This window comes from Plecotus auritus (genome assembly GCF_963455305.1).
Source record: "Plecotus auritus genome assembly, chromosome: 6".
NCBI classification, from domain to species: Eukaryota; Metazoa; Chordata; class Mammalia; order Chiroptera; family Vespertilionidae; genus Plecotus; species Plecotus auritus.
This window is the reverse complement of record NC_137773.1, coordinates 56,409,494-56,426,336: the sequence shown is the minus strand read 5'-3', so window position 1 is coordinate 56,426,336 and position 16,843 is coordinate 56,409,494. Positions and strand designations below refer to the sequence as shown.

Below are 16,843 nucleotides of genomic sequence, written 5' to 3'. Positions count from 1 at the left end.
CAGCCATGGGATATTGCATACAAATAGCAAGATTTCCCACGCAGGCATTCACTGTTGGGGGAGCATCAACCTCTTCCCTGTCAGGAGAGAGGGACTGGGGCCTAAGCCTTTGCAATAGGTCAGGATTGATTTCCTTAAAAGCAATGAGCCTAACTGGTTTCCTTGGAACCTTCTTAGAGTCCATCTTATTTTCTAGGAAACCAGCCTGCAGGGTATCAGTGCTGGATGAGTTAACCCTTACCTCTTAAATCTTAAGTTCTGCATAAAGAGATTATGGGCACAGAAGTCCTGATCTTTACGAATTAGGACAAAGCTAGGACCATGAGCAAGACTCTAAGCTTCAAAAAGGAGCCTCCACCCCCAACCCCACATGACTAGATGTTTTCAAGAACTGATCAAGGTAGAAGAGAACCAGTGAGTTAAAGCAAGAGAGGATCAAACCTCTGTCCTGGAAGAATGCCCGGTAGACAGTGGACTTGAATGAGGTGCTGTTCCTACAACTGCCCCTCCCCCCCCCCCAATTCTAGGTAGAAGCAGGGGATTCTACCAGCTCCAGTGGCCATTGGACAGAGCCAGGGGCAGACTGTCCACCCTGCTTGCCTTGAAATACCAGGACTAAATAGGCTGCTTCTCATTGAGGGGCGTAGGGAATGCAAGGAAAACAAAGCATTCCTCTTGCAACAGCTCTCGCAGCAACTGATTCAACTCCTCCAAGCCCAAGCCCTACAGGTGTGAGGGGAATGGCATTTTCCCTGTTCAGCAGTCTGTGTGTTAGGCTGGTTGGAGGTACAGCCAAAAAGACCAGCTCTTATTTTTTCAAATGAAGATTTCCTGCCGTGAAGCCTCTTAGCACTGTCCTCACAACCGGATCCTTTTGTTCTGTCCCCTCTCTGCCTTGACCTCAGATTTGCCGTGAGCATGAATTCCCATGTGCCTCACACTGTGACCGTGTCTGTGATTCTAGTTATCTGTTTGCTTGGTGGAGAAGGACTTTTCCAGCAGCCCGCAGACTCCTGTCATGGGATCACACTCTTTTGCTTTGCTTCTCCAGGTTTGGTGCTGACAGCTCTTAGTAACTGCACTGCCAGTCAGGACAAGTGTTGTAACACTGCTGGCACTTCCTGTTTACTCATTTGAGAGAGAATTTCCAATCACATTTGTTATGGGTCGAATTGTGGACCCCAAAAAGATGTTGAATTCTTAACCTCCAATATTTTTAGAAGATCGAGATACGGTGAGGTCATTAAGGTGGACCCTAATGACTGGTGTCCTCATAGGAAGGAGGAGATTGGGCAGAGAGACAGTCATATGCGGAGGGAAAGTAATGTGAAGACACGGAGAACATCATCTACAAGCCAAGGGACACCTGAAGCTACCAAGACCCAGAGGGTGGCACTGAGTGGGTTCTCCCTACAGCCCAGCAGGAAGCAACCCAGCTGGCCTCCTGGTTCAGACTTGCAGCCTCCAGAGATGAGAGAGAATGAACTCTGCTGTTGATGCCACCTAGTCTGTGGTACTTTGTAGCGGCAGCCCCAGGAAACTAACACAGTATTCGATATGGTGTCAGTAATTTTTCCTAACTTAAAAAGAAAATATGTCATTTCAGGGGCAATAGGGAATTACAATAATGGTGGAGTGATGTGAGGATGTGTGACGAATGTCATGTTTCTTCATTTCAAACTCTGACAGATAAGACATTTGTGGTAGGTGGTGATCAACTGGATACTATCTAAAATAATATGAGGAGATGTTTTTGTATTCTCCTAACATCTCCTATAAACAATCTTTTCCGACAGTTTTGGCTTTTTTACCTTATTCCCTATTCCATTATAAACATGACTTCATTTGGTGAATATGTTTATTCTTTGGCATTTTAAATGAAATTTAACATCACGGTATTCAGTTCTCAAAAAAAAGAGGTTAAAATACAATAATATCATCAAAGATTTTAATATCATCAAAGATGCCACATCAAAATTGATAGAAATTTCATGGTAATTTCTTATTTGTCATGGAATAATGTTTGCCAGTTTATTAGAAAAACAGCCTTAATAACTAAAAGAAATGCAAAGGATATATCAGTTTTTAGTGTGGTATTTTATTTTCTCTTTCATTTTATTAAAAATTAATAGAGATGTAAGCGCTGTTGAGGGGATTTAAAACCCATCAAATACACAACATCTCATCTCAACAGAGGCGCCTCTGGAGAAGCACGCTGAGGATATGGAAGGAAGGCCGGTGCATTCTGCCTATGTGCCCTTTCGTACCACAGAATGGTTACCTTGTGTATGCATTGCTTTTTAATTAGGGAAAAAGCTAGCTAATTTTTAAAAATCTATTGAATTAAAAAGCATAGGAAAGGGCAGAAGGTTTTTAGAGTTGGTAAGAAATAATAGTGGGGGATGGGAGCAGCCAGGGAGAGGTCAATGGGGGGAAAAGGAGACTTATGTAATACTTTAACCAATGCAGAATTCAAATTAGAAAAAAAATGCAAAAAGAAATAATAGTGACGATTAAAGAACTATTATAGATCCAATCCCATTATTAATGAAGTAGAAAAGTGGGAGCAATGTGAATTGTTAATTGGCTTTCAGATAGCAAGGGAAGCTCAAAGCTATAGGAGTATTAGAAATATGGGTTACAGCTTTAAGTAAAGCATGCACAGGGATTAAATTAGTGTTAGCTGATAAACGCTGTCTTGGTTTAGATAACCTAACACAGCGTTGAAGCACAAGGCTGCAGGTGAAGTCTAGCAGAGGAGAAACCATTAGGTGGGGGCAGTAAACTTGGATTCTCTTGACATTGTCATTGGCTGGTAACTGTGTGGATCTTGCTTTCCTCGTCTCTGACGTGAGGGAGTGCGAGCACATGCGCTTTGCTCTTAGTTCACGTCCAGCTCTGATTTCCCACGGCTGCTTAAATGGCTATTGAAAAATCAGTCTTTTAAAGCTCTGTCAACTTCTTTACTTATTAGAGAAAGAAAAAATGTCAGTTTATAAAAAGCAGAGACAGAGCCTAAAGTAAACTTCTTTGTACCACTCTTCATTATTAAAAAATAATAATAAATCAATTCTAGCTCTTCAGAGAATTATTTTGACTATTAAATGAGAGAAGTGAAATGCCTGGTGTGCTGCTTGACACATATGGCACGTAGGCCTACATAAATGCTGCTTTCTGTTTTCACATGTTCTCTTTCACAGGTGCGCGGGTTACTTAAGTAGACAGGCAGAGTTACCCATACCATGAGAGCTCAGCATCAGGCCAACAGGCCGCAACTGTAGCAAGCCCCCAGTTAAAACTGCAGAAAGTCCTCAGAGAGGCCAGCAATGGCAGTGAGTGATCTGCATTGGGGACCCCCTCACCTGCTCCAGCTGGGAACTGCTGCTCCTCTTCCTCTTGGTGTCTCCCTTCATCTCCCCTCTCTTCCTTTGAGCTCTGACCTTGCATCTCAGTCCTCCCATCTTCTGCTCCACTGTTGATGCCTCCACAGGAGAGGGCAGGCCTTACTCTTGAATAACTTCCCTGTTTCCTTTTCCAAGTGCTAAGATCACATTTCTGCGCACAGAAGGTACATATTTTCTTGGTTTCTGCTTGTCCCTATTGTTCCACTTGGATGCTGGGCGCCTGCAGACACTTTGAAGGGGCAGTAGCTTGGGTGGAGAACAGAAGAAGACAAGAACTATTCTCTGGTGATTCATTTTTCACAGGTTTTCATGATTCCTAAATTGATGCTCGAGAGGAGAGGCTATAGGATGGCACTAAAGGTCAGGAGAAATTCCTTTCTGTGGAATAACAGCTGGGTGTGGAATTTGAAAATTATGAAATAGTTCTCAGTTGTTTAAAACTGGACTGGAAACAATGTTCAATTCTTTTAGATGAATGCATTTTAGAGCCATATTAGATCTAAGAACTCATCTAGTCTAGACCCTAATTTGCTAATGAGGAAGCTGAAACAGGGTAATTAAACATTTTGCCATGGCCACAGTTTGTTAGCAGCAGGTGCAAGACCCAATCCAGAGCTCCATACCCCTGTCAGCTTGCTTTTCCTTCTCTGTGAAATGCTCATCACAAATACACACAGACTATCTTAATATCGCCTGGTTCTCCAAACTGACTTACAGTACCATTTAGACGGACTTAGAGCAAATCAGATGTATCTGTAATATACACGATGGCAGTCACATATAGGTGTGTGATGCAGCATGTGAAGTGCTTTTTCTCACGCATGATGTAGGTGATGTTATTCCCCATTGCAGGAAACAGGGTTCTGAGAGCTTAAATGAGAACTAAAACATATCAGAGCCCAGACTGGACTCCGTGTCTTTGTATCTTAGTCTGGTGTGCTTTCACTTCCTGGAACCACTTCTCTGCACAAAGGTTTGCTCGGCAGAGCGACCTCACAAAGCTGACCTTCTGGGTTTACCTATGTTTATTAAAATTATAATAATAAAAGGCTCTGAAATAAAATGATCCCTGAGAAAATTATAAATAAATAAGAAGTGTCTCCTTTTTTATGTCCTCTGTCGTTTGCCAGCTTGACCAACCATCTGCCTTCATGGTCCTTTCCCCACCGCCCACCCCATGATCCCCATGCAGTGTTCACTGGGAATCTCTTTCCATCGGTGGGTACTAGTGACATGTCCCCCTCGTGATGTAATGTTTACACTGTTTCAGCCTATCTAGGTTGTGCATGGACAGGATGGTTCTCTAAGAAAATGAGGTCCATGAAGGCTAGCACAGTATAGGAACTTTTCAAACAGAGCAGATTGGAAGAGAATGTGATTCGCAGACTGAGTGAGTGGGGGCAGGCAGGTTTGGGTGGCTCTACAATCAGGCTTTTGTCATGTGTTGACATCTGCCTGTGAATTAGGCTGCTCAATAATTGTGGGTAGGATAACCTAGAATGGGGGAACTAGAAGCAGGGAAGATCAAGGAGGCGTTGAGGCTGGTGAGGAGAGTGGGCTGGTATGTTGGCTAAATAGATGGAAAGGAAGGATGACTCCAGACATTGCAGCGGAAGAAACAGCATCGGTATTCACATAGAGGGTAGGGGATTGGAGAAAGGAAAAATATAACTTTATATGCAGCATATATGACAAAGAACAAGTAGCTATATTCTGTATAAAGTATATATCAATTGGTAAGAAAAGTGTTAAGATGACTGTAATTTAATGGAAAGAAGATAAAAAGAGACAATTTGTCAAAGAGGAATATGATATGTAATGAATATACTAGTATAGGAAAATAACAAACTTCTACAAAAATCAGTTTGAATCATTGTGAAATGCCATTTAACACTTCTTAAAATGCAAAAAAAAAATTAAGGTTTCTTAAAATAATACAGGTATTGCTGGTGATAATTTGAATCATTTAAATGGTTTTGGGAAGAAATACAGCAATGCATAGCAAGTATAAAATTTTCAATACTTCTATCGATTAATTTCACTTTTAGAAATGTGTAAAGTAGTTCTAATAAAATAATTTAGATTAGCTGAAAATTATGTTAATCTCTTTACAACTGTTTAAATATTCTGTATGAATTTAGAAAAGGAGGGGAATGATACTTGACCAAAATTTTAAAGTGCTTTTTAAGATTCCCACCCCCCCTCCTTAGTGTTTTACTCATGCTGATAAAATACATTTTGCCTGTAAAATATTTTCACTTTAGCTAAATATTTTCAAAATTCTTTGTATTTTGGGCCAGTGTTAGGGTGACTGCTCCACAAGATTTGCCTGGGACTGAGCAGGCTCCCAGGACTGGATTCGGTGTTTGAACCAGCAAGTCCCGGGCAAACCTGAATAAAACGGTCAGCCTAATGTAGGGAACATTAGCATTTTATTTTGTCTCTCTAAACCTAGCATTTTATTCATGCTCCAAACAATGGTAAGACAATAACGTCTTTGTTTTTTGCTATTAATAGATTTTGACACGCATAAAATGATTATTTTCAGTTTTAAATGACTTTTATTTATTTTAATTTTTATTGAATTTATTGAGGTGATATTAATTAATAAAATCATATAGGTTTCAAGTGTACAATTCTATAATACATCATTTGTATATTGTATTATGTGTTTACCATCCCAAGTCCAGTCTCTTCCTGTCACAGTTATCCCCTTTACCCTCTTCTCCCTCCCCCCATCCCCCTTTTCCCTCTGGTAATCACCATACTGTCTTTTTGTTGTTTGGGGGTTTGTTTGTTTTTGCTTAATCCCTTCACCTTTTTACCCAGCTCCCCATCCCCCTACCCTCTGACAGCTGTCAGTCTGTTCTGTACCTATGGAATCACTCTTATTTTCTGTTTAAGTTGCTTTCATAGTTTAAAATTTGTAACCATGAAGCCTCCATTGCGTACAGAATGCCGCAAGAGAAAACAGCACTGGAACCAACCAAGGGAAATCCATTCAATGTTTACCCTGAAAACAGATTTCCTGGTGGGTATTGTGGGTATTTGGGTTGGGGAGGTGGGGGGACAAGCAAAAACAACTCCAACAAAACCTCCCTCGAACGGTTGCTGCTGAATCATGACCCAACTCTCTGAGGCTCTCCTGCCCCAGTGTCCTTCCCACAGCCCCAGTGTCCTTCCTTGCCTGCTCACACCTCTAGTACAACTGCCTAAGTTCATGGGGAACATTTTTTCCCCTCTTAATAGTTAAAAAAATAAGTTATATTTGTTTATTCCCCCTCACTTTTAAACTGCTCCTAAATTTGCATTTTAAAAGTCCCTTTGGAGGAAACTTTTCCAAAAAGATTCTCTGGAAGAGTAAACACATTAATCCATTCAGGTTTCCTAGTAACAATATGAAATAAAGCCAAAAAGTGTCTAAGGATGAACCCTGATTCCTTGAACATATCCACCGTAGTAAGGCGCTGGGGCTGATACCTGTGGGAAGCATCTGCCCTTTCAAGTCTGCATGATGGCCTGGCTTGCCACTTCGGTGATTCTCATCAGATTAAATTCCAAGAATGGATTCAGAAAGTGGGCACTAGCATACATTTTCTAGGGTGCACCTGATAGATCAGTATTAGAAACTGATCACTTTACATTGGAATAAAAGTGAATTTAATATTAAAAAGTTATTTTTTGCCCTGGCCAGTTTTGCTCAATGGTTAGAGTATGTCACGAGTTCATTTCTTGGTCAAGGGCACATACCTAGGTTGCAGGTTCCCCAGCCCAGTAGGGGCAGGTGAGGGAGGCAACCAATTAAGGTCTCTCTCTCTCACATCGATGTTTCTCTCTCTTTCTCCCCTCCTCCCCACTCTCTCTCTAGAAATCAATGTAAAAAATATCCTCAGGAGAGGTTTAAAAATAAAAAAGTTATTTTTCATAAGTTAAGTCAATTAGCATTACTTTTTCTATATTAATTAGTTGTCACTTTTCAAAGCATGCCAGTTTATTTCCCATCTACTATATGTACTTGTTCATAAGACCTTACAGTATTTAATCAAGAGATCCTTTTAAAGTATTGATAGCCACAAGAAAATTATTCCATGTTTGATCTGTGTTAAAGAACCAAAGTCCAAGATCGTTGAATGGAACTTAGAATAAAAATGTAATTAGGTTACATCCCTAAAGTCTGATATATCTTTAAACAAGACTGCAAATGAAACTTTATTAGAGCTTCAAATGAATTATTTCATTGCATTTTTTTAAAATTCATTTTCTTCCCCTTCTCTTTCATGTCTGTGTTACTGACAGAGCTGCCTCTATTTTACCTGTCTTTTTAGGGGAGTTTTAATTATTTACTGCTTAACGAGCAGTGCGGAGAGGCAGCCTCATTCGGGGGTGCCTGCTCAGCTGCGGGTTTTTCCTTATCAAAGCCTTGCAGGAAGGTCTTGAAAGCTGCACTGAGCCTCCAGTCTCCACACACTGAATAGACAGCTCTGGAGGCCCTGTGGCCTCTGATCCTCTGAGAAGAGGCACTGCCCCAGAAAAGCTCTTTGGAAGTACCACTGTCCAAGAGCGAGAGGGGTGAGAGTTGGGCGAAATGTACCGCTTCCAACTAGCACCTCAGGAGGGTCTCATTTGGAATAAGTGACGCTGCTCCATGCTATTTAGGTGTTAAAGCAGTCCATATAGCCGGCCCCTCCAGATTTGCTCTAACTGGCAGACAAATAGATACCGTGACATGAAACGTTACTGAATCTGTGCAAAGCCCAGGTACTCTGCATGGTGCCAGCACAATTGTTTTAATGCCCCTTGTAACCACATCCCAAAGTTGGCATTGCCATCCTCATTTCAGAGCCCTTCAAGAAAGGGTGTGAATGGTCCAATTTTATCATGATGATGAGGTTCAAGCCTTGTTCTCTGCCTTTATGTCAAACATTGGACACAAATTCTATAAAAAAGGGTCACCGTAAGGAAGTAAAGCCCCATCTCTGGGCATCATTCTGCCACCTGCTTGTATGTGACTTTAGGCCAGAGAAGCCCTAAGGCTTATCTTTCTCATCTCTAAAATATAGGCACTAACAAATATATGTAGCAGCTACTATTGTGCTCGGCACATGATCAGAGCTCAAGTAACATTATTTTCTCCCTCCAAACTCATCTATATAGATTATTGTCAGTCTGTTATCTATAATAATAAAAGCGTAATATGCTAATTAGACCAGACGTCCTTCCGGACGACCTTCTGGACAAAGCTGGGGCTGCGAGGGAAGCTCGGGTCCTGGGTGCCTGCTGGCGGCTGGCGGGAAACCTGGGTCCCGGGTGCTAGAGGGAAGCCGGTACCGGCAGCCAGGGGAAGGAAGGCCTACCCTTGCATGAATTTTGTGCATTGGGCCTCTAGTCCTATATAATAAAAGGCTAATATGCAAATCAACCAAATGGTGGAACGACTGGTCACTGTGACAAGCACTGACCACTAGGGAGCAGATGCTCAATGCAGGAGCTGCCCCCATGTGGTCAGTGTGCTCCCACAGGAGGAATGCTGCTCAGCTGGTTCATGGCTGGCGAGTGCAGCGGCGGTGGGGAGGTGGTGGGAACCTCTCCTGCCTCCACTGTTGGCAGGTGGTAAGGAGCGAGGGGTCTAGGACTGCAAGAGCCCCAGACCGCGAGAGAGATATCTGACTGCCGGGGGATCGGGCCTAAGCCGGCAGGCAGACATCCCCCAATGGGTCCCAGATTGCAAGAGGGCATAGGCCAGGCTGAGGGACGCCCCCCCCCCCCCAGTGCATGAATGTCGTGCACCAGGCCTCTAGTCTATATATATATAAGCCTAAGTGACCATTCTACCATTCGACCACTGGACCATTCGACCAGTAACTATGATGCACACTGGCCACCAAAGGGCAGTTGCTCAATGCACATGCATGGAAACATGTAACAGATTGAAGAATCTCAGAAGGAAGTGGGGAGGCGGAGAAGGGGGAGGGCAGGAAGAGATTAACCAAAGATCTTATATGCATACTAGAGGCCCGGTGCACAGATTTGTGCACCAGTGGGGTCCCTCAGCCTGGCCTGCGGGGATCGGGCCAAATCCCTGCACCGGACCTCCAACATCCCCCAAGGGGTCCTGGATTGCGAGAGGGTGCAGGTCAGGCCGAGGGACCCCACCGGTGCATGAATCTATGCACTGGGCCTCTAGTTTATTTTATAATATCCAAATTAGCACATGCTTATTTTCAATCAAAACCACTCACCTCCAACTTCCATAAGTTAATCAGTACTGATACATTGGTCTATATGCTTCCCTTTCCCTTTAGTCATATAAATACATATACATAATCAGTAGGTGGTTTATCTAAAATCAGAAACACTACGTAATTCAAGTAAGAATTAAATTATTGATTAAGTCCAGAGCAATATAATTCATTAGTTGATAAGATGTCAATACTATTTCTCAGATTTTTATGCTTGTCAACAACACCTTAACTTAATATTTTAAGGTGAGGTGGAAACCATGAAAGGAAAACAATTTATCATTTGAGGAAAATAGTAAACTCTGAATTCTACAAGGTTTATAATGGCTAGTGTGAATTTCCTATTTATACATTACACATTTTAAAAATTGAGTAATCTTCATACTTCTGATTATGAACATGTAAGAGCAAAGATGTCTAATGCTTAATCCTTAGAAATTAGGAAACTTGAATAGAAACCACCTATGTTTATTAGAACATAGACCAGTGAAGCCTGTCCACTGTTTCCATCACTGGCCACAATGCAGCTATCTAAAATCACAAACAACAATTAATAACAGTTCCTCCAAAATATTGTAGGGATCTCCTAGATTTTATTTATTTATTTATTTATTTTGTATTGGTTTCGGGTGTACAGCACAGTGGTTAGACAATCATCTCCTTTACAAAGTGTTCCCCTTGCTATTTCCAGTGCCCACCTGGCACCATACAAAGTTACCGAAATATTATTGGCTGTGTTCCCTATGCCATCCTATACATCCCTGGGACTATTTTGTAACTGCTAATTTGTACTTCTTAATCCCTTCACCTCTTTCACCCAGTCCCCCGCCTCCCAGCAGTTGGCAAATCTTCTGGATTTTAAAAATCAACTTATTAACATTGCCAACATCGGTAAGAAAGCCCTTGGTGAGTTTCTCCCACGTCTGTGTTCCTGGGGTCCTTTCCATTGTCTGGCTTAATGACCCATGCCCTTTAACAGGGGTGTGGTAGCGTTCCTATAATGTCCATCTGAAGTCTTTGCTCAAAATGATAAAGGAAGAATTTCATTTTCTAAATAGCATCTTAAATTTCTTCTAAGTATCCCAAAGTAGCAACAAAAGTTATGGGCACATTTTCTTCCTGGTTTATTAGGGAGACTATTGAGCTGCAGGACAGAATCTCTGCTTTCCAGTGTTCCATTTGCAAAGACGTGCAGTGGGTTATAATATAGAACAAATCTCCTCTGACAAGAGAGAAACCCTTGAAAATGATAGTTTCCACTGGGAAGTGGGACCGGCCCTTAACTATTTCTGCATGTATAGTGCCATTATAATGATCAGAATTGAATGTAAACACCCAAAGATAATATAAAATGTTCGTGCGGTTAAAACTGAAATGGAAAGCAGGGTCTTTTGTTTTTACAAAAGGGCAATAACATTTTTCTCTTTCTGCTACTCTTCAATATTGCTTCTAGCAGATTTTATGTCTACATTGTATGGAATAGTAGCTTAACGCCAAAGATGTCCAGTAGCTCCAGATTAAAATGTCATAAAATATACATAAAGCTTTATTGTTCCTTTAGGTTGCTGCTTTAAACTAAAGTGGAATATTTCCCTAAATTCCTAAACAAATGTGCACAATTTAGAACTAACTATGCCTAAGACTTATATGAGTGCTGCTGAAGAAATAGGCCTTATGGACCTGTCAAATTATTTTCATGCAATTGTTTCTGTGGCATTATTTCTACTGGCAAATGTACAAGTTGATAGAAAAGGAAATAATTAGCTACTTTCAGAACTGCTGATGCATGGAGCTAATGCAGGCCAGTTTGAGCGTCTTAGAGATTGTGACATTTTAAATTACCTGAACAAAAAACCCCACAAAAACCAGGAGCCATCTTTGGACATAATTAACATCTTGCCTAATGAATGTCAGGTCTAGACAGAGTCACACTTTATTTATGAAATATTATATTATTCAAACTTGCTCTCCCCCTTATTATATTGCAAACTTTAGATTTGTGTGCTGTTTTCTTAAGTGGAGCAACTTCTTTTTTTTTTTCTTTTTTCTTTTCCCTCCCCCTTCAAGTAATCAATGCACTGCTGAATGAGTTCATTTTAATGCACTCAATCATGCCTCTAATGTTCGTAGCTTACGGGCGCAAGCATCAGTAATGCAGGAATGTTATATGGCTTTAGTTTGGGCCATTTCATAAAATATTCATGGAATCAAAAATGTGCATCAAAATAGCGGCTGGGAGAATTACATTTATGTTCCTGCTTTTATGGCAGCTTCACATTTAAACCCATTTGTGTTAATATCTAGTCAATCTTCCTACTTTAAAAAAAACTAAAATGGGAGAGATCATATACATTCTCCTTTGCTTAATATTTGTTCTAGACATCTGCTGTGATACCACAAATATCTATAAACTTTCAGAGACGCTGCGCAGGGAAGAGAGTCAAATAACTATTTGGAAAATACCCAAATATATAAAATCTTATTTTCTCTGCATAGTGTTTGTCTTAGAATACTACCAAGCAGTTTTGCCGTTTACAGCATTGTTTGGGTTTGGTTCGTATTTTTAAATAAATGGATGGATTTCTTGGTTGTGTGGGCTTTCGGTAAAGTGAAACTCCTTTCTAATAGTTTTATTTTGAAAGTGCACTTTCCTTTATGTGACAAACAAAATACATTTCCTTTATGTGTCAACCTTTTTATTGTTTATGTAAATCTTATATAATTGTTTAAAAAAACAACCACCCTGAGGCTTAGGCGACTTCTATCCACACCTGGATCCTCTTGTTCAACGCACTTGTTCATGGTGTGCCCCTATGTGCTTTCTGACATTACCTCCTATTATTGAGATAAATCGATCATTGATGATATTGATGGGAGGCCATCTCCAGTCTATTCAACAAGACATATTGGCTCCATTTTCTTCCCTGAGTCACTGGAAATATTAGTGGACGCTCTATAGTCTTGCCAAGCACTTGGGTGAGCAGTCATTGGTGTATCTTCCTTATTGTGATGACCCTTGTGATCCTTGCTGCTCACGGTGATGATGAGTATTTGCTGGTAATTCGGGAGACTTTTAACATCTATGACTATTCCCGAGGCCTTCTCTTTTCTGTCCTTATTTCAGTTAACTTACTTTTGTGAGACCTCGGTGTAATCATTCTTCTCTCTCTGACCTCTTCTTCAATAGGAAATAATGTTGGTATTTGATAATTCCAGAAAAGGGCAGTTGTCTAGACACTTGTCCTTCAATGAGATTGATGGTAGAATCTGAAAATCCGTCCTGGTTCTAATATATTAAAGTTTATTTTTTAAAGTTTATTTGATGATAAAGGGTAGGTTGTATATGAACACTTGGAAGATGCTATAAAGGGATGCTATGAGCCAAAGTGGAAAATCTAGCTCATGATCCTCATTTATATTTAGCTTTGTCAAAATGAGCACTCTATTGATGACCATTTAAGGTATTTCTATTAAATTTAAATTTAAAAAAAAGATGTATTATGTCTTAATAAATATGTAGTCTCTCTCAATATCAGAGTCTCTACTCAGAAAGTAATAAAATCTTTAAAATTTCTATCCACAGTTGGAAAAATAAATTGGATGGAAATCATATCATTGTTAATCATGCTTAAAGGGAAATACTTGCATAGTTAGATGACTATAGTCCCTTTATAGGATAGACGTATATTTTAACATTTTAAATCAAATATTGTACTATTTTATATAATATGTACTTTCAGTCTGACCAGCCTTTAGCAGCCAAGCCCTTTATGTGCTTATGGTCATTTAGATCAAGTCCTTGCTGGCTTATTTACTGACCTATTTACCTCTGAATGATTTTAGAAATGAATCCCTACATCTGAGAAGGACTGGAAAACTCTACTTCCTCTGTGTAGGCACTTTGGTGTAAAATGCTGATCAGAATCCCCAGTGAGCTCATCTGTGGCAAAGTGATTAAGGAACAGTGAAACCATAAACAGCTAGATATGGCCACAGGTGACTACGTCTGGGGCACCTGAGGAATTCCAGGTGCCCCCACAGATGTCACCATGTGGTTCAGGGAAGTAAGACATTTAGCTGCAGGTCACATATCTGGTTATACAGTTGACTCCTTCAGAAAGACCCATCCGAAGCACATCAGAGGCTAACACCTGTGCTTTTATGTTAGCGGTTACCTTGATTATCTGAGTATAGTCACAGAGTTATAGAACGGGAAGAGACCAGAAATCACACAATTTAAGTATTACTTTTTTACTTGAGAGATTTATGTCCAGAGAATATAACTTACCCCACCTAAGGTCCTGACTCTTGGTTTGTTGACTAGCACATGATATGGTGGTACGAAGCTGTATGTGTTTTTTGTGATCCCGGGTTTAAATCCTAAACATCAGTTTTTAGCCATTTAAGTCATTTAACCTTTGTGAGGCTCAAGCTTTCTCTTTATTTTTTTTAAAATATATTTTATTGATATTTTACAGAGAGGAAGGGAGAGGGATAGAGAGCTAGAAACATCGATGAGAGAGAAACATCGATCAGCCGCCTCCTGCACACCCCCCACTGGGGATGTGCCCGCAACCAAGGTACATGCCCTCGACCGGAATCGAACCTGGGACCTTTCAGTCCGCAGGCCGACGCTCTATCCACTGAGCCAAACCGGTTTCGGCTCAAGCTTTCTCTTTAGTGTAAAAGTAATATTTACCTCTCCAGTTTTTTGAATGTTAAATCAGATAATATATGGGGGGTGGGGGAAGCTTTCCATTTTGACTAGCACCTAGCAGGCCTTCAGGAGAGAATAGTTCCCTATTCTCTTTTACCTGAGCGTCTTGAACCACCCTCCTTCCTTGTGGGAGACCTCAAGTAGTCTCTCAGAGAGCTGAATCTTGGCCAGTCATCATGAGCTAAGCACTACTAGCCCCAAAGCCCCAGCAAAAATCAAGCTCAACCGAAAACAACTATTCTCAGTAATTCCAAGACCACCTTTCTAGCAACCAGCCAATACCAATGTCCCAAGTACCTCCCTTACCTCATTCCTGATTAGACAGCCTGTGCAAGATGCCTGATGGCATCGGTAACATAGGGAAGTCTGGGCTATGTGGAACACAAGGACACAGTCCCCACCTTTTCTTCACTCTTCCCCCCATTCACCCCTCTCCCCAGTTCCTCCACCTCTCCTTTCCCCACTTTCTGCCTTCCCCTCCCCGCCCCCTTTGTGTCCCCTTGCAAATCAAATCTTGAACATGACTATCAACTCTCGTATTTTATTTGCTTCATTATGCCTCATTTGCATGTCATTGTTATTAGGTTAGCCAGAGCTTCATCTGCTGGCTCTCCTCCTAAAATTCTTAGCAAATCTGTTATTTTATAACACAACATTGGACCCTCTTTCCATCTGGTTACTGTATGTGACCCTCAATGTTGTTAAGTCTTTCCTAGTTTCCTTACAGTCCCATTTTTTTTCTGGACTATCTGGTTTACTCACAGTTCCCTGTATCCAGCATCTCCTATTCACAAGGCCAAAGAGAAATATGTGTCTATGCTTTGTGAATAGATGGATGCTGGATAGGAAAAAGAACTCTTGTATACATCTTCCCAGGGATGCAGAGCTATACTTTACAGGTAGAAATATAGTTAACGGAGGAAACATAGCACACACATATATGTCAATGCTTCATTCGAGTTTCTTAAAGAATGAGAGTCATGGGTATTCAGAGAAAGGTGTTTCTGGTGAGAAGTGCTACAGGAGAGAGATGACAAACTATGCTGCTTTTTGGGAAGTAAAGAAAAATTGTCGGTTAAATGTAAAGATAGATTAGAGCAGTGAACTTCAACCTTGAGTATTTATATCAAAAATGAAAAAGGATTGGGCATTATTTTAAAATAGCTCCTATTGTATATTTCTTATTACAAATGGACATAATGTGATGATAGAAACGTTAGGAAATGACAGTTATAAGAGAGAAAAAAATAAAAGCAGAAAAAAAACCATTCCTCACCTATATAACACTGATAATGTTTTGTAAATGTTTTCTGATGTTTTTCAATATTAACACCAGGCCATGTAATGAAATGTTCTTATATAATATCATATTTATAGTCTTTATAATATCATCTTTGTAGTCTTTTATCATGTGAAAATTTCATAATACAAGTTTATAAACATCTCTGTAGTACATATTCCCCTGTCTGTCTGTGTCTTTGCTGATATGCCCTCCTCTGCATGACACAGCAGGGTCCAGACAGGCCACATCTTTACCGAATTTTGGTACAGATTATTTGCTCATTAACCATCTCCCTTTTTAAAAATACTTTTGTTGATTTCAAAGAGGAAGGGAGAGGGAGATAGAGATAGAAATATCAATGATGAGAGAGAATCATTGATCGGCTGCCTCCTGCACATCCCCCACTGGGTTTTGAGCCTGCAACCTGGGCATGTGCCCTGTCTTGGAAGCAAACCATGACCTCCTGGTTCATAGGTCAATGCTCAACCACTGAGCCACGCAGGCTGGCAGGCTGGGCATTATCCATCTCTTTTGTGTTTCTGTATGAATACTATTCTTTTTTACGTGTGCATTCTTTAATGCTTTAATATTGATAATGTTAGGTAACAAATTTGATGCAAAAATAGGAGGAAATGATATGTCATAGTCTTGGCAGGGGCTACACTGTCCTGTTATATCCAACCTGTAATATCCAGTGAATCCTATTTGAGGAAATACATTGAGCCTGACATGATCTAAACAGGGTTAATTTAATCAGCTGTGATAACATGGTAATAAGGACTCAGCTGTGTCTTTTGCAGGAAAAGGAAGTTGTACTTAAAAAACAAATTAGTGGCTATACTTCAATCAACCAGTTGGATTTCTAAAAACTATCATCACTATGTCAACAGTAGCGATGTTTATTGAGCACATACTCTGCATGAGGTATTGAACTTCTATTAATTTCTCACAAAAACACCTTGAATAGTTTCACTATAATTCTATTTTACAGAAGAGTTAAACTCAGGCACAGGGAAGGTAGTAATTAGCCTGAGGCTCAACAGCAAAAAAAAATGATAAAATAAAGTTGGGATAGAAACTCAGGCTGTTTGGACTCATCCTTAACCACTACTGTTTTAACGCCTAGATATAAGTGCTTTTCCAATTTATTTCAATTAGAGAACTCCAATAAAAGAGTATTTACATTACAGGACGGGGTGAA

The 16,843-nt window shown here is 40.4% G+C and overlaps 1 protein-coding gene across 1 annotated transcript in view; it reads left to right on the top strand.

Moving 5' to 3' along the window:
- The window catches only part of TTC29 (tetratricopeptide repeat domain 29), a 176,728-nt gene that overhangs the window by 45,905 nt on the left and 113,980 nt on the right, over window positions 1-16,843 (top strand). The window lies entirely within an intron of this gene.